Source organism: Rhipicephalus sanguineus, chromosome 3, assembly GCF_013339695.2.
Source record: "Rhipicephalus sanguineus isolate Rsan-2018 chromosome 3, BIME_Rsan_1.4, whole genome shotgun sequence".
Taxonomy (NCBI): Eukaryota; Metazoa; Arthropoda; class Arachnida; order Ixodida; family Ixodidae; genus Rhipicephalus; species Rhipicephalus sanguineus.
The window spans coordinates 125,174,937-125,189,282 of record NC_051178.1 but is presented as its reverse complement, the minus strand read 5'-3'; the positions used below and the strand labels follow the sequence as shown (position 1 = coordinate 125,189,282).

The following is a 14,346-nucleotide window of genomic DNA, read 5'->3' as shown; positions in this document are numbered from 1 at the left end:
CTTGGTGGGGCCTATATAGTTCGCAAGCTTACTAGTCGCTCGCCAATTCTGTACACTTGGCATTATTTTGTTGTCCACATCATTTCGTCCTTCCTGGATACATCTCATTCTTACTGCATTTGGGCTAGCGCTTCACGTCTGTATTTATGAGGAACAAACCATTGGGTATAGTGGGTAAAGCTTCTGCTTCACCAAAACGTTGATTAGGAACAGCTTATGGTGCATTATTAATCACATGCTGCGCAGCCTAACCTGCGCATACAAACTATATTGAGTTCTGTTTTATATTGGCATGAAAAATTTACAGACATTACATGCAGCAATCCTGTTTGCACAGGCATCAGAACCTTCCATTTTCATCTAGCACAAATTTGACAGCTGTTACGTACTCTTTGGGCAGATATGAACATCATGTGACACACTGAATGCAAGGGCCAGTGAATGGGCCTATATAACCTCTGTATGGCTCCCTGCCTGCACAGTACAGTTAAAACTCAATCTAACACAACCCAATTTTGTGTAGATCCCAGTCTAATGAAGAAATTTCAATGCCCTTGCTGGTACCCATAGGGTTCAATGTTGTCGTCAACCCGAACTAATGACACTAACTAGGCAACAAACCCGATTTAATAGTTTCTCCAGAAATAAACGAGTAAAAAAAGTGGCGATCTGTATCTAATTTTTACCAGATGGTCTTTTTTTTTCCGGCTATGCTTTAACATTATCGCATTAAAACATCTAGCCGCCCTAGTCACGACCTTGACTTTATTTTGACGAGGTTGCACAGTAAGTTCATGCACGGAACAATGAACTGAACAGTACGTAGCGCTCTCTGTACCACATGGCACTAGGGGTGGCAATGGTTTATTGTCCCTGTAGTCGCTCTCACAGAAACGGGGTCGTGGCTTTCGTTATTTCATAGTTTATGCGACAGATGGCACTGATCGCCTTCTCGCAACTTTCTTGCTCAGCCCACCAGCACAGTCACTACATTCATCCTCTCCGTCTTTACATATCGGCAGCCTGTCGTAGCTTCACGTGACCGTCTACCTGGCCTGCATCACCCGGACGTGGGAGGGTCCATGTCCGGGCTGCCCTTGCAGACACAAGTGTGGGTTAGCGGCAAATGCAATGCCATGGTAGCTTCTCGATGTTGCTACGCTACAATTTTAGATTTCAAGGGACCGAAAAATTCCTTCCTCATTTTTACGAATTTCCCAATTTAGCGAAATAATTTGAGCGTGGTCATCACTTCGTTAAATCGAGTTCCAGCTGTAGTGCCAGTGAGTGCACCTTTGTTCTAAAAAATTCCTGAATGAAATATCAACATATTGGTTAATACCCATGCCACACGGGCACAAGAAATGACATTCTGTAGTTAAGGCATTAAGTTCCTGAATGGCATTTTTTTTGGCGGAGCTGTCACACGTCTAAATTTAATAGCATTTGACCAGATGATGTCGACAACAGTGACTTTTGAAATGAACAGTTTTTGGGCTATAATAAAATGTAAACATGCATTTTAACAACTCTAATCTCAGTTCAGGGATAGTGAAATGTAGAAGCAAAGATACTATGATGCTACTATCTAGAGTACTTGTCTTTTGCAACGTTGCAACTGATCACAGCAACTTCGATCATTGCAAGTTGAATCTGAAGCCCGGCAACCCACACGGTGCCGGTCATGTTGAAGCCGTTGCAATTCTGAAGTGAACGTCGCTATAGTGCAACTAGGAAATGACGTATGATTTGTTAAAAGTCTGTTTAAAATATTTTTGACATGGTACATGTTATTTCACATGTTTTACGTGTACTGCAGTGAGCAAGCTTTGGTGTTGAAAGTACACATTCATCAATTGAATGGGTTCCAGTGAAGGCATTAGGGACGAACGGCATTAATACGAATGCCATTTGATTTGCTCGTGTGGCATTGCACAAATGGCATTAAATCTTGAGGCATTAGGGAGTTCATGCCATTATGTGTTCCGGTGTGGCATGGGTATAAGTATCTATACATACCTTTTAATTCAATAGCTCATAATATTTAAAAGATTTACTGAATTCACTGATTTAGCCATTTGGCATGTACCCTCACTGGGTAACATGACACAGTGCATACAGAATCCTTACATGTAGCTCAATACTTACCGTAGATCTGTGGCAATACATCTGTTGTTGCCATTGTTCCCTCTACAGGCATAATACATTGTCTTCATCCTTGCGACATATGCATCCTTCTGGTTTGGTGTTTGCATTTCAGCATAGCTTGCGAGCAGGGCAACTTGCACAAGATTACATGTTGCATGAAATGAAAGAGAGCACAGTCATATATATTGGCACTAGTACTTGCATTACAATTAACCGCTTTATTAATGCTTTTGCTTCATATTTATTACTTTGTATTTTCAAAGTAGTCAGTTGTAATACAGAGTCTACTGTATGTCACAAAACAGTATGAGGCGATTGTTCCACGGCTTGTGTCGAAGATCTTAACCAATTTACCTTTGGGCTACTGGAATGGCGCATTGTTGCAACCAGAAGCAACAGCATACTGATGAACACAGAGTGAGTGAACAACTTCATTGAAACCAGCGGATTGAGGCCTGGGCCTAGGCTGTACTAGGGTCGGTGGGGAGACCTAGCTGCCGCCTTCCGTGCTCACTGGATGGCCCATATTTGATCTTGCCAATTTGAGCTGATCAGCGTGGCTTTTCATCACGCTCCAAGCTGTTCTGAGGAGACTGCATTTTCATCCTGTATATGTGCGCATTCCCATAAAATGTGTTCTAGGGTGGCGTGTTTTATGCTACATAGTTTACACTGCTTTCGGTCCCTGACGGCAGCAAGTTATCTTTTCGTCCACTTTACTTTCTTCACATTTATATTCCAATTATTACAAATAACATCTTCTATACTTTCCTTGGCATTATTGTCTGTTAGTTCTCGTTAATATTGTGTCTAACAAAGAAAAACGAGCCCTTAAAAGCCATCTTCTTTCCTCCATAGTTTACACGAGTCATCTGGGTATAGTTTGGGGTAGACGCGATTTAGCTGCATCAGGATGGGGAACGTTCTGGTTTGAAGTTGCCTCCAGTCGATTGCCTGAGATCTATCTAATTTGGTGCTAGTTGGTGGAAATCTGCAGCTCAGCTTTTGGTAGAAATGGATAATGTCACAGAATCTAAACATTTTCTCCCTCTCTTTCCAGGCCTCTCCTCTTGTTACCTCGGGGGAGGTAACAGGAGGTGTTACCTCGGGGGAGGTGTGGGCTGGGAACCATATGATGCACCTTTCTTCGAATTTCTCAGACGACATGAACTTGGCCTTCCCGAAGAAGAAGAACAGCTATTTGGGCTAGCTGGTTAAAGTGCATATTGAAAGGGTTTGCAGCACAAGCACGGTAGTGCTGAAGGAAAGGTGTAAAAGCGAGGAACGGAAAGCAAAGAGGCTCGTGTCGTCTCTCTTTGCTTTCCATCCCTCGCTTTTACACCTTTCCTTCAGCACTACCGTGCTTGCGCTGCAAACCCTTCCCGAGGAGTATGTCAGTGGCCTTGGGCAATATTCTTTCTCGTGCGTAGTTCCTGATGGCCGACTGGGAATCACTGATGACGTATCTACATTTGAGGAAAATAACGGCCTGAGCGATAGCCACTTCTACGATTTCAAGAGTTATTAGACGGTATAGAGCACACACTTATGCACTCGCGTTCGGAGTTTACTGCTACCGTGACGTAGGATTTGTGACTCGGGTACTCCACTGCGTCGACGAACGACACCTACTTATCTCTACCGTAGGCCTTGAGTAGAGTTAGCTCTGCTTTCTCTTCTGCCCTGATTAAGTCCGGGGTACATGTTTTTAGGCAGACTGGGAATCTGGATCTTTTCCCTGATTACCTGTGGAACCGACACTTTACATACTTGTTGGCTGTGATAGTTTATCCCTAACTTGCCGAGGATACTCCAGCCTGTGAGCGTGCTGGCTAGTCTGTGTATGCCCAGTTGAAGTAGTCGCTTGGAGCTGGTGCTATCTGCAAGACCTAGAGCTTGCTTGTATGCTTTTCGTATGAGTGCGTTGAGCTTGGCTTCTTCGGCTTTATACCAATTAAGGTATGCCGCCACGTATATAATGTCACTTATGGTGAAGAAATGAATAAGCCTGACGACGTTAGCCTCCTTTATGCCCTGGTGTTTGTTTAAGACTCTCTCGATTAGCCTTACTGCGTTATTGACTTTGGTTACTAGCGTCCTGACGGTTTTTCCGTTAGTGCCCTTGGATTCAATGACGAGTCCAAGGACTCTGATTTGGTCCACTATAGAAATAGTCCTGCCGTTTTTCGTGCAAATTTGGATTTCTTCGTAGGCCCAACTCAACTCGACATACGAAATATATCGCTCCAAATATGCAGATGACATCATCTGGGTGTCTGAAGGTAGCGATGGAGATAGAGCAGAGGCTCCAGGAGGCCATCAACACGCTCGAGGAGTATCTTGAAGGCACTGGCCTTGAGTGCTCGCCGGATATATCCGAACTCTTCCTCTATCAACCAACGCTCAAAGGCACATGGAAGGTGTAAGGCTTTTCTATGCGAGATTTTTTTAGCAAAATTCGAGCAGTAGTGCAGTCGAATTAAACTAATACCTTTAAAACACTTCCAAGGTAAATACGCAAGTTCTTGTGTAATTTTTAATTGGAATGCTGGGACCAGATTCTGTACAGCTGACCCTCCCGAGCCAGTCTTTTTGTCCTTTGTCACAGGCATTGCAGTTACTCTTTACAAATTCCATTGGCATGATGATGCTATCGCATAATGTTATCAATGTCATCAGTTGCTCAGCTTGACAGGCGGGAAGAACCATTACAAAATACGGCCCCGTAACAAAATATATGTCAACGTTACATAAAAGGTCCTGCCAACACCTGTACAAGTCAATAATTTTATTTTGGAGCCAAAAATGTTTTCAGTTCAGACGCGCGGAGGGCTCAAAATCAAAATGATCAGCCCTAATACAAGCAAGTAGCCACATAGCACTAACCACCACCAGTTCACTGGCAGATAGTAGCAAACAATTTTGACGGTGCTTATTCCCTCAACACCACAAGTACAAAAGAACACAGATCATAAAACAGGGACAACATTAATTCACCCGATTCTGTTGAAAGTTGACAACCGCTGCAATATAAAACTAAATGTGCGATGCCACAATAGCATGTAGCTTTCATGCTTCTTAAAAGTTTATTAACTGTTCTAGTATAGGAAATATAGTTGTCACGAGAGTGGTACTGAATTTTTTTCAACGTTCGTTCCTCTTTCCATCACTCGTCTTTTACTGCTTAAGCAACTGTGTGGACATAAAATAACACCAATGCAGAATTAAGGCAACATCATAAGAAAAGCAAGCTCTTCCAGTGTTAAACCCAGCGTAACTGCACCTGAGAATACAACGCATTTCACATTTTTCGAAATATACAGCATGGACGAAATGCCAAACTGAAGAGGTGTAATTCGCATGATAAGAATATACCAAAACTAGATACAATGTGTCACCATGCATGACAAAAATATGAAACGTCACAGCAACTACATCATGTTTGGGAAAACCAATAACAGAACTATACTTTTTCAAAATGTAGATTTAAGTGTGAATTTCAAAGCTGTCCTTTGTTTGGACATACGTGCAGCATTCAAAAGTTTGAAACTGGACTCCATACAACTGCCACCCTTGAAAAAACTTCCGAAGTTGTGGCTGTACCAACACGACGCAACATGTTGAGCTGAGGCGCCCTTAATGACACTGGCACTGATTTACAGCTAAGCACTTTACAAAATGAGCTTTCTGTTTCTCTACAGTTGAAATTGTTCTTCACACAGGTAAATGAAAGAAATTTCAGAATTCAAGGATAGAGAAGATTCAAATGCAAAACTCTGCACAAGGTTGCTTTCAGGGCTTTGAAACTGCCACATTGAAGATGTCCTCAAAATTTTTTTTTTGGCAGCGAAACAGGAAGTCCACCTACAGGTAAGAGTGATAACACATTTTTTTTTAATTTTCAGAAGGACGATAAATTAGATGTGCAAAGCAAAGAAAATTGTGACGAGTGTCCTACTTAGTACTTGGTGATTACCTAAAACAGCACTATTAGTAACATCATGGAAGACTACATGACAGATTCAAGTAAAGTGCTAGGCCCAATCGATCAATATCTCAAAAACAAATTTCTACCAAATCGTTACCAATTGGCAGAAGCAAGAAAGTTATTAACAGCACACTTTTTGTTTAGTGCAACGGCAGAAGTTTCAAGACACTAATAGAGAGAGGAACGTTCTACAAAATAAGCGTTCACAGCAGGCAGTGGCGATAGAAGTAGTCGGGAATAAATGCGCTGGCACGCTTGCAGTATATATACTCTTTAAGTCGTTGAAAGTGCAGAAATCTCAACCTTGCGATTCTCAAAAAGGCACATCATCTTAACACTGCGTCAAGGAGACCTCTCTTTTTTTTTTTGTCTTTCTTTGCAGCAGCCCTTGTTGCGTCAAGCCACTGTGCTATTATATAGTATATATATATACATGTATATATATATATACAGGCTTTACAGTTAAAACTCTCTCATAAACACTCACACAGGTAATTTTCATTCTCACCACAGGTTATCTCCCACACAAACTGATTTAGCATGCATAATTTCAGATAAACAGTAGAAAGAGATGCTAGCGCTCGAAAAATGCGAGCGTAGACAATATTTTTTTCCGCAATAAAAAAAAGGAAGAAAAAGTCACAATTCATCATCAGAGTCACAGCACATAATCACTTCCCAGTTTTTTTTTCACGCCACCCCAAACAAATGTTTGTACCTTGGAAACAGCTGAAATAAGAGCATTAAGTGTAGAAGATAAAGAAAAAAACAATTATTACGGTTTGGTTGTAGTGAACGGCACAAATGAACATTGCCAAGGACCCCACACAAATAGTAACTTCTTTTTGGAATCAAGTTGAGAGTGAATACAACAGCAGAACAGCAGGTGTACAATCTGGTGCCAGTTATGTGCCGTTTACATAAAGTCTAAAACAAAACGACAAATTTGGCTCTTTCGAGAACCAGTGGCATCTACCTCTTTGACCTGGTTGACTACTTGTGGCTGAAAAAATCTGCAGCATCGTCAAGTTTCTTATTTTCTTCCGAAATTGGCAAAATAAAATGATGAAACTGTCATTCTTCTTCATACATCCACCCACATGCCAGCTAATCTCTACTGTACTGGATTTAAGATTATGGAAAATAGCGGAGGTGTGGCCTTTGTTTTTTATTGAATGACACACTATTTGCTTCAATAGACTATGACAGATTTGTTGTTTCAGCTATTATTATTGCAGTTGCGAGAGTTATAATTCTGGCAGTACTGATAAATGAAAATTTATGAGCGATTCAGCATGAAGTTCTTTCTAAGCGAGTACACTGTATGAAAGTACACAACCTGTAAAAATTGCACACATATTTCGCGTGCTGAAACTAATGCCTCCGCATTCGCCCAAAGCCACATTAAGTATCTTAACACACGTGCATTGGAAACTTATAAAAGGTCTTTGTGCAAGCTTACATTTCCTTCTCAATTCGCTCACTAGTTTACCATGCGCCTAAGCAAGTTCCTTCATCAACAAACACTGCTGCGTAAAAGTTTCTTGCACACCTATGAGACAGGCGACAGTGCAAGTGAAATTCGACGTTTACAAGGACAGTCATAATATCTTGCAAAGTGTGAAAATTAATTAAAAAATGTGGCTAGATCTGCTCACCCTCTCTCGTTAACACTGCTCATCACCTCTTCAGCGTGACTCGTTAGAGATGTGTCTAACAAGATCACAGAGGGCTTGCACAGTTTTAAATTGCACATAACATAAAAAGCTGTCCATAACTGCAGTCACTCCTCGACAGAGGCCTATCAGAGCTTTGCGAATGTTCCAAAGATGGCTTCCTTGCACAGCACTTCAGCACAGTGGTGAGGCCCATCATGTAGGCAAAACTTTGGTGCATCATATCTAATGCTTTTCAGTTGCTGGCAGAGGGAGAGGGTGAAAGATGTGCACAGCCTTGCCAATTTTGTTTAAATGGAAAAAAAACTCATTTTAAAGCTGTAATAACAAAAAGAAATCCTTGCAAATAACTGAGATTTAAAAAGTATTTTAGAAGAGCTATTCAGAAGGCCTTAATTATCAAATCTTATTGATAAATCTCTGAATAAACCACATAGGCATACAGGTATCAGTCACATTCATAAAGCAGTAGCGAGTTTCTCAACACAATACTAGTTTACCACAAGTCTACAGCAAGAGCTCATTTAGTCAAAAGAAATACCTACTCCTTTAGAGACAGCTCATACATTAATTAAGAAATAACGATTCTTTTGGAGCTGTTTGTTGTTCAGAAATATTGCCATGGGCTTTGGCCCACTCATGTGCATGCTTGTGTCATTGTGAGGAATGCTTTTCAACTTAAAAAGACCCTCCAATACGTTTTGTTGCCGCAATCACACTTGCGGTCACAAATAATGGAAGCAAATTAAGACTGGACACTCGCAGCTGGATCTAAATCCGAAGGAGACGATGATGCTGTATCAGCTTTGCATGGTTACAATAAATTTCCTCTACAAGTGTTGTTGCAGAGCAGCAACAATACACAATTCCGAGCCTTTTTCTGTGCCTTCTGACATATATCACTAAATACCTTATCATCCATTAAAAAAACAACAAAATCTATCTGCAATACTCAACATCTGCAAATGATGATGATAGATTCTTTTATTAGGCAAAGGGAGGACCGAAGGCCACTGATCAGGAGGTTGGGGGTGGGGGAGGGTTGGTAGGCACACACTAAATCACGCGCGCCAAGCCGCTACTAACTCCGAAGTGGGCTAATGTGACAAGCTGGTGAGGGTGTTCGAGTATGTCCTTTTGTACTGCTTCCAAATCGGGATGCATAAAAATGGCGCTGTTCCTTCGATGAGGATGTAGGGCAGGACAACGTAAAATAAGATGCTCCATGTTGGCTATGCATGGAGAGTGGCAAAAGGTACATATGCAGGGGGCGGAGGTGTCTATGCCCCTCTTCCGGTCAGCAAGAGTCTGCCATTGATGAATTATGTGAGGGGTAGTGGCTGTGTTTGCTAGCACTTTGTTAATAAATATCTCCTGAGATCGGCTGAGGGCGAGGTTCTTAAAGATACGAGGAGGGGTGACATCTTTGAGTCTCTCCCGGTTAGTGTATTTGAGGAAGCATCGCAGTCGTGCCATTTCGGAATGAGAGCTCGGTGGCAAATTCGTGTAGGGGTGGCAACCAAGATCGGGAGATCCATGTAGGAGAGGTTGGAGATGATATGGTAGAACTCCAGCATTCGAGGTGGCGAGACTGTGTGCCACCTCGTTACCTCCCCCTTGGATCCCCACGTGACCCGGCGTCCAGGCGACTCTTGTGTCAATGCCATTCTTCTGTTTGTGCAGGAGAATTTTGCGGATGCGTAAAGCTGCAACATCTTCTGTATTGGGATTCTCGATGTCCTTTAGTGCTTCATATGAGTCCGTGTAGATAGTTGATGGCGCTATGTTATCCTGTAGGGCGGTCCAAATGGCCAAAAGTTCTGCTTGTGTAGGCGTCGCGTAGTCCATTCTGCATATGTAGCGCTTTGCCTCACCGGTTGATGGTTTGTACCATGCTAAGGCCAGGCTTTGTCCATCGAGAGCGGCGTCGGTAAATACGGCATTGGTGGTGTGCAGATTGTGTCGCTGAGAAAGACGCTGTCTCGCCGCAGTGGCTCCGATTGGGAGTGGTGTGGATGTCTTGGAGTGGCATAGGAGAGGAAAGTTAAGGGTGTTATCTTCCCTAGCCATGTCCCGGGGTTCCATACGGACACGTCGGGTGTCCCAAAGCAGGGTGTCTTGCCCCTGTATGGTGAGGTGTAAACGGTTGTACAGAGATGTCTGCGCATTTCTAAGAATGTCATCAATGGGTGGCATGGGCGTTAGGTTCTGCAGTTTTTGTATATTGGTAAACTTAGGGAGGCCCGTGATAGTCCGAAGGATGTGTCGGTGGAGAACTTGCAGAGTTTTTTTCGGCTTTTTTTGACAGCGATATGACGGTGCCTCCGTAAGTGATTTTGCCAATAGCGATTGATCTGACTATGGTAGCGCAGGCTGATTGGCGTGCTCCGCCAAATTTATTGGAGATGCGCTTTATTGTGTTCAGTAGCTTTGGCCATTGTTTTTTGAGCTCGGTGGTCCAAAGATGTCCCGTATTACAGCTATGGATGGGAATACCGAGAATTTTAATGTGCCCGTGTGTTGCTGTTACTTGATGCGGTCCTAGTGTTAATGTTATTGCCTGCTCTGTTGGAAGAGCACTACGTCTACCATTGACGCAAAGAAGTTGAGTTTTCTCTGGCGCTAAGGCCAGTCCTATTTTTGGAAGGGTATCTTCGAGTGCAATGAGAGCAGCTTGAAGTTCATTTGTCATATCCTGAATGTTCCCGCCATAGTCCTGTGCTTCGGTCCAAATGGTTATATCATCCGCATATATGGTATAGCGGGCACCAGTGTTCGATTCCAGTTCTTGGGCTACAGTGAGCATGGCAACATTAAAAAGCAGAGGACCCAAAATAGAGCCCTGAGGAACGCCTCGGTCGAGATAGTAAGTCGCAGGGGACGTATTACCATTGGCGCGAAGTCGTACTGGTCGTGCTTCTAGAAATCTTGCGATCCACTCAAGCGTTCGTTGGCTGGGGTATATTCTTGCTAGATTCGATAGGATGTGGTTCTGTTTGACGTTGTCAAAAGCTTTTCGCATGTCGACTGCTAAAATATAGTCAGGAGGACCGCATCGTGTGTTTCGATTTAGGACTCTTCGAAGCAACCAGAGGTTGTTGTGCGTTCCCATGTTGGGTCTGAAACCGGCTTGAGACGGGTGCAATCCTGATGCGTGATATTCGATATAGTTGGTTATCCTGGTATGTATCATCCTCTCAATGAGTTTACAGATGGTCGGTGTAAGCGATATGGGACGGAGATTGGCTATAATTGTAGGATCCTTGCCTGGTTTTGGTATAGGATTGATAATAGACAGACGCAAATGTTCTGGGACTACTCCCTGAGACCATTGCTCGTTAATGATTTTTAGGAGGGCAGTTTCGGCTTCTTCTGACAGATTGCGTAACATTTTCCATGTGATGTTGTCATGTCCCGGTGCAGAATCACATCTGCCCTGTTTTACAGCTGCATGAAGCTCCCCTAGCGTGAAAGAAGCGTCCAGGTCTGGGTTTGTGAATTCAATCTTCGGCGTTTCGAGCGGAGAGGGCGCCCTAATGCTGGCATGAGGAAAAAAATGTTTTTATGATTTTCTCTTCATGCTCGGCGTTGCCGTGTCGGAGTGTAAGTGTCTCGAGTGGAGAGGGTGCTTTGCTTTTACCAAGCATTTTGCGAAGAATCCCCCAAAGCTGCTTCATGCCTTTTATTTTTCCGAGTCGCTCACAAGTGGAGACCCATTGCGCTTGACTGAGCTCCTCCCCGTGTTGCCTAATCAGCTTGAATATTTCTCTGATACGACGGAGAGTCTGGTACCTTCTGCCGTTGGTCTTGTACTTTTGTGTGAGCTTGTTGGCTCTCTTCCATAGAGCAATCATTCGCGAGTCAACGCCTCCATCACCTTCTTCACCAAAAGTTTCTTCAGTGGCAGAACGAAGGTTGCTACGCAAATGTTGTGCGAATTCTTCGATGGTTTCGAATTTTCCTTCAGTGCCGTCCCGAAAGTGGGACCAGTTGATAGATCGAATACATGCGCGCTGTTTGCGAATTCAACATTCATTGCAATGCTACAAAGAATCCCCGAATGTCTTTCTCGAGATTAGACACAGCCACTGCTGCACCGAATTTCCCCAACGCTCATGTGGTTGCCATGGCTACAAAGAGTTCTTGTAGCCATAGCAGCCGAAGCAGCACTGCTGTGCAAGGAAGCCAAACTAAGTTTTTAACGGGGTCGAAGGGAAGGCACACAATACAGTGTTACTGTGCACAAGCCAACTAAGCCCTATACAAACTTCGGGATGCCACGTTGTGTCGTAGTTTCCCCTTATGACATGGCGAGAGTGTGTTAACATTAAATCAAGAGAAAAAAATCAGATGGGCTGTACTAGAGAACAATGCCTACTTGAGTTCCTTTTAAAATGTGGAAGTACACAACTATAAAGTATTTCCAGGGATCTCATCTTACAGACCCAGAGAGAACAGTTGTGCAAACCTCTTCTTTAGCGTGGAGTTAATCAGTAACAGTTGATAGGGAATGTTGCTTGACCTCAAGTTCAATGCAGTTTGCGTAAAAACATAAAGGTTCAGCAAGGGGGCAAAAAGAAGTCTACTACAGTAATCCGAGTCATCACCCATCAGCGACACCCAGCCAGCCCCTGCATTTTATTGCGGAGTCGGCGTAGTAAAATAAGAGTTACTTCTACACAATAAGAGTTACCTGCAAAAAGTTCTACAGACCACACTGCACTAGCAGAAGTGTTACGAGCTGCATTTCATGCTCGTCAATGGTCCTCGCAAAGGAATGTGTTGGAAGCATGTGTTGCTGTGTAGTGCTAACAGAATGTGCCAGTGCACAAACCTCGCATTGAGACGATTCTTTGTGCTAAGCTTACAAACATTCACTGCCTTGCACCACCTGTTGTCAAATTGAAGAGGCTTTACAAACCCCCTTTTTGCCTTTTAATTTTAGTTTTTCGTCTTACTTCTTAAAAGCACACAAACCATAGGCTCGTAAAAAGACTGAATTTATTCATAATTTAGTTACGCGAACCGAGGTTGACGAGTGCATCGGAGAGTTTGCAATGTTGGCCAAGCTTGAACAGCAACCTCCAATTTCCAAGTCACTGTATTTTCTTGCATATATATAACCTGGCCCTGCATATAATCTGTACCCCTAACAATAACTCTACAAAAATAAAAAAACAACATGCATTCAACCCCTGCATATAACCCGCACCCCCACTTTTTAAGCACCTCTTTCCGTTTTTTGGTGCACGTTTTATGCGAGAAAATACGGTATATTCGTGGGCGAAGAGGAAAATCGGATTTACCTCACTGCAAGATCCCTGGTATGTTTCTATCAGCTCGGAGGTGCACACCACACTATAACTTAACATATAACACTATATTCAGTAGACTTGTGCCAGCAATTGAAATGGCCGTGATCAGTGATTGACTCGTGAGGAAAAAATTCTGTCTTGCTGTTCCCCTTTAAATTTAAGGCAGCAGGGCAAAGCGGGTGAGTGATAACTTCGGACACTACGGTAAATATGCAAGACATTTCGTACTAAGCATCAAAGCAATTGGGTAACAGCGACAAAAAACTGCATCTAAAGCTAGCACTTTCTTAATGGTGCTCTCTGTGCAGACGTCACATGCCTGCTTTAACAGTGCAGCGATTCTTTTGCATAATAATTATATACAGTGAAGAAATAGAAAGCAGGCCTCTGCTGACAAAAGTACAACATCGTAGGCCTGCGCTTTGATTCCATATAACACAGCTTGTGCAGCACTATCCATATCGTATGTACAACTTGAACAAGCAACTCCAGGTCGCGAGTGTTTCCATGCATCTGCTGGCAACATCAAAAATTAAAACTCACAACTGCGAAAAGCGTGAGCAAGAAAACTACAAGAGGAAAGAAAAAAAACAAGAGAAAACAAAAGTTGCACAAAGGGTATCGTAAAAATGTCCAGCATGTCTATACAAAAAAAAAAAGATATCAAAGCAGTCAGGCACAGCACATATTCTGCTTTGGTTACTGCAATATAAAAAAATGCAATAATAAAATAAAATTATAAAAATTGAACTTGCGTATATGTAGGGCTCACGTGAAAGGCCGAAAACACAAAATCGATAGCCCTTTTATCTCTTCTACTTGTTTGGCTAATGCGTTCTGTCTTCACAGAACGTTTCCACTCGGAGTTTATTCCACTCAGCTCACCAGCGTCACACAAGCAATAATATTTCTAAGCTTACGTCTCGGTTTAAGAAATGTGGCGAGGAGGTCAGGGCTGCTGACCAAGAAGCAAACATCTCAAAAAGAAAACAAATATGAAAGCATAATAATGCTGCCAATAAGAGTGCCTCGAGACAGCGCCCCACGCGCAAAATATTTTTCCTCTCTGCAGGAGTTGTCAAATACGGCACACGAGAACGAACATCCCTTGCCCTCTCCACTTCGCTACTACAACTCAAAGGCGAGCCACAAAACAAACAAGAAAATGGTGGGGGGGGTAGTACAACCTATAAAGATGACAAGGCCAAAGCACCTATGC

General features: G+C 42.9%; 1 protein-coding gene across 2 annotated transcripts in view; it reads left to right on the top strand.

Annotated features, from left to right (window-relative positions):
* The window catches only part of LOC119387093 (ATP synthase subunit b, mitochondrial), a 234,185-nt gene that overhangs the window by 1,527 nt on the left and 218,312 nt on the right, over window positions 1-14,346 (top strand). The gene's annotated exons all lie outside the window — the stretch shown is intronic.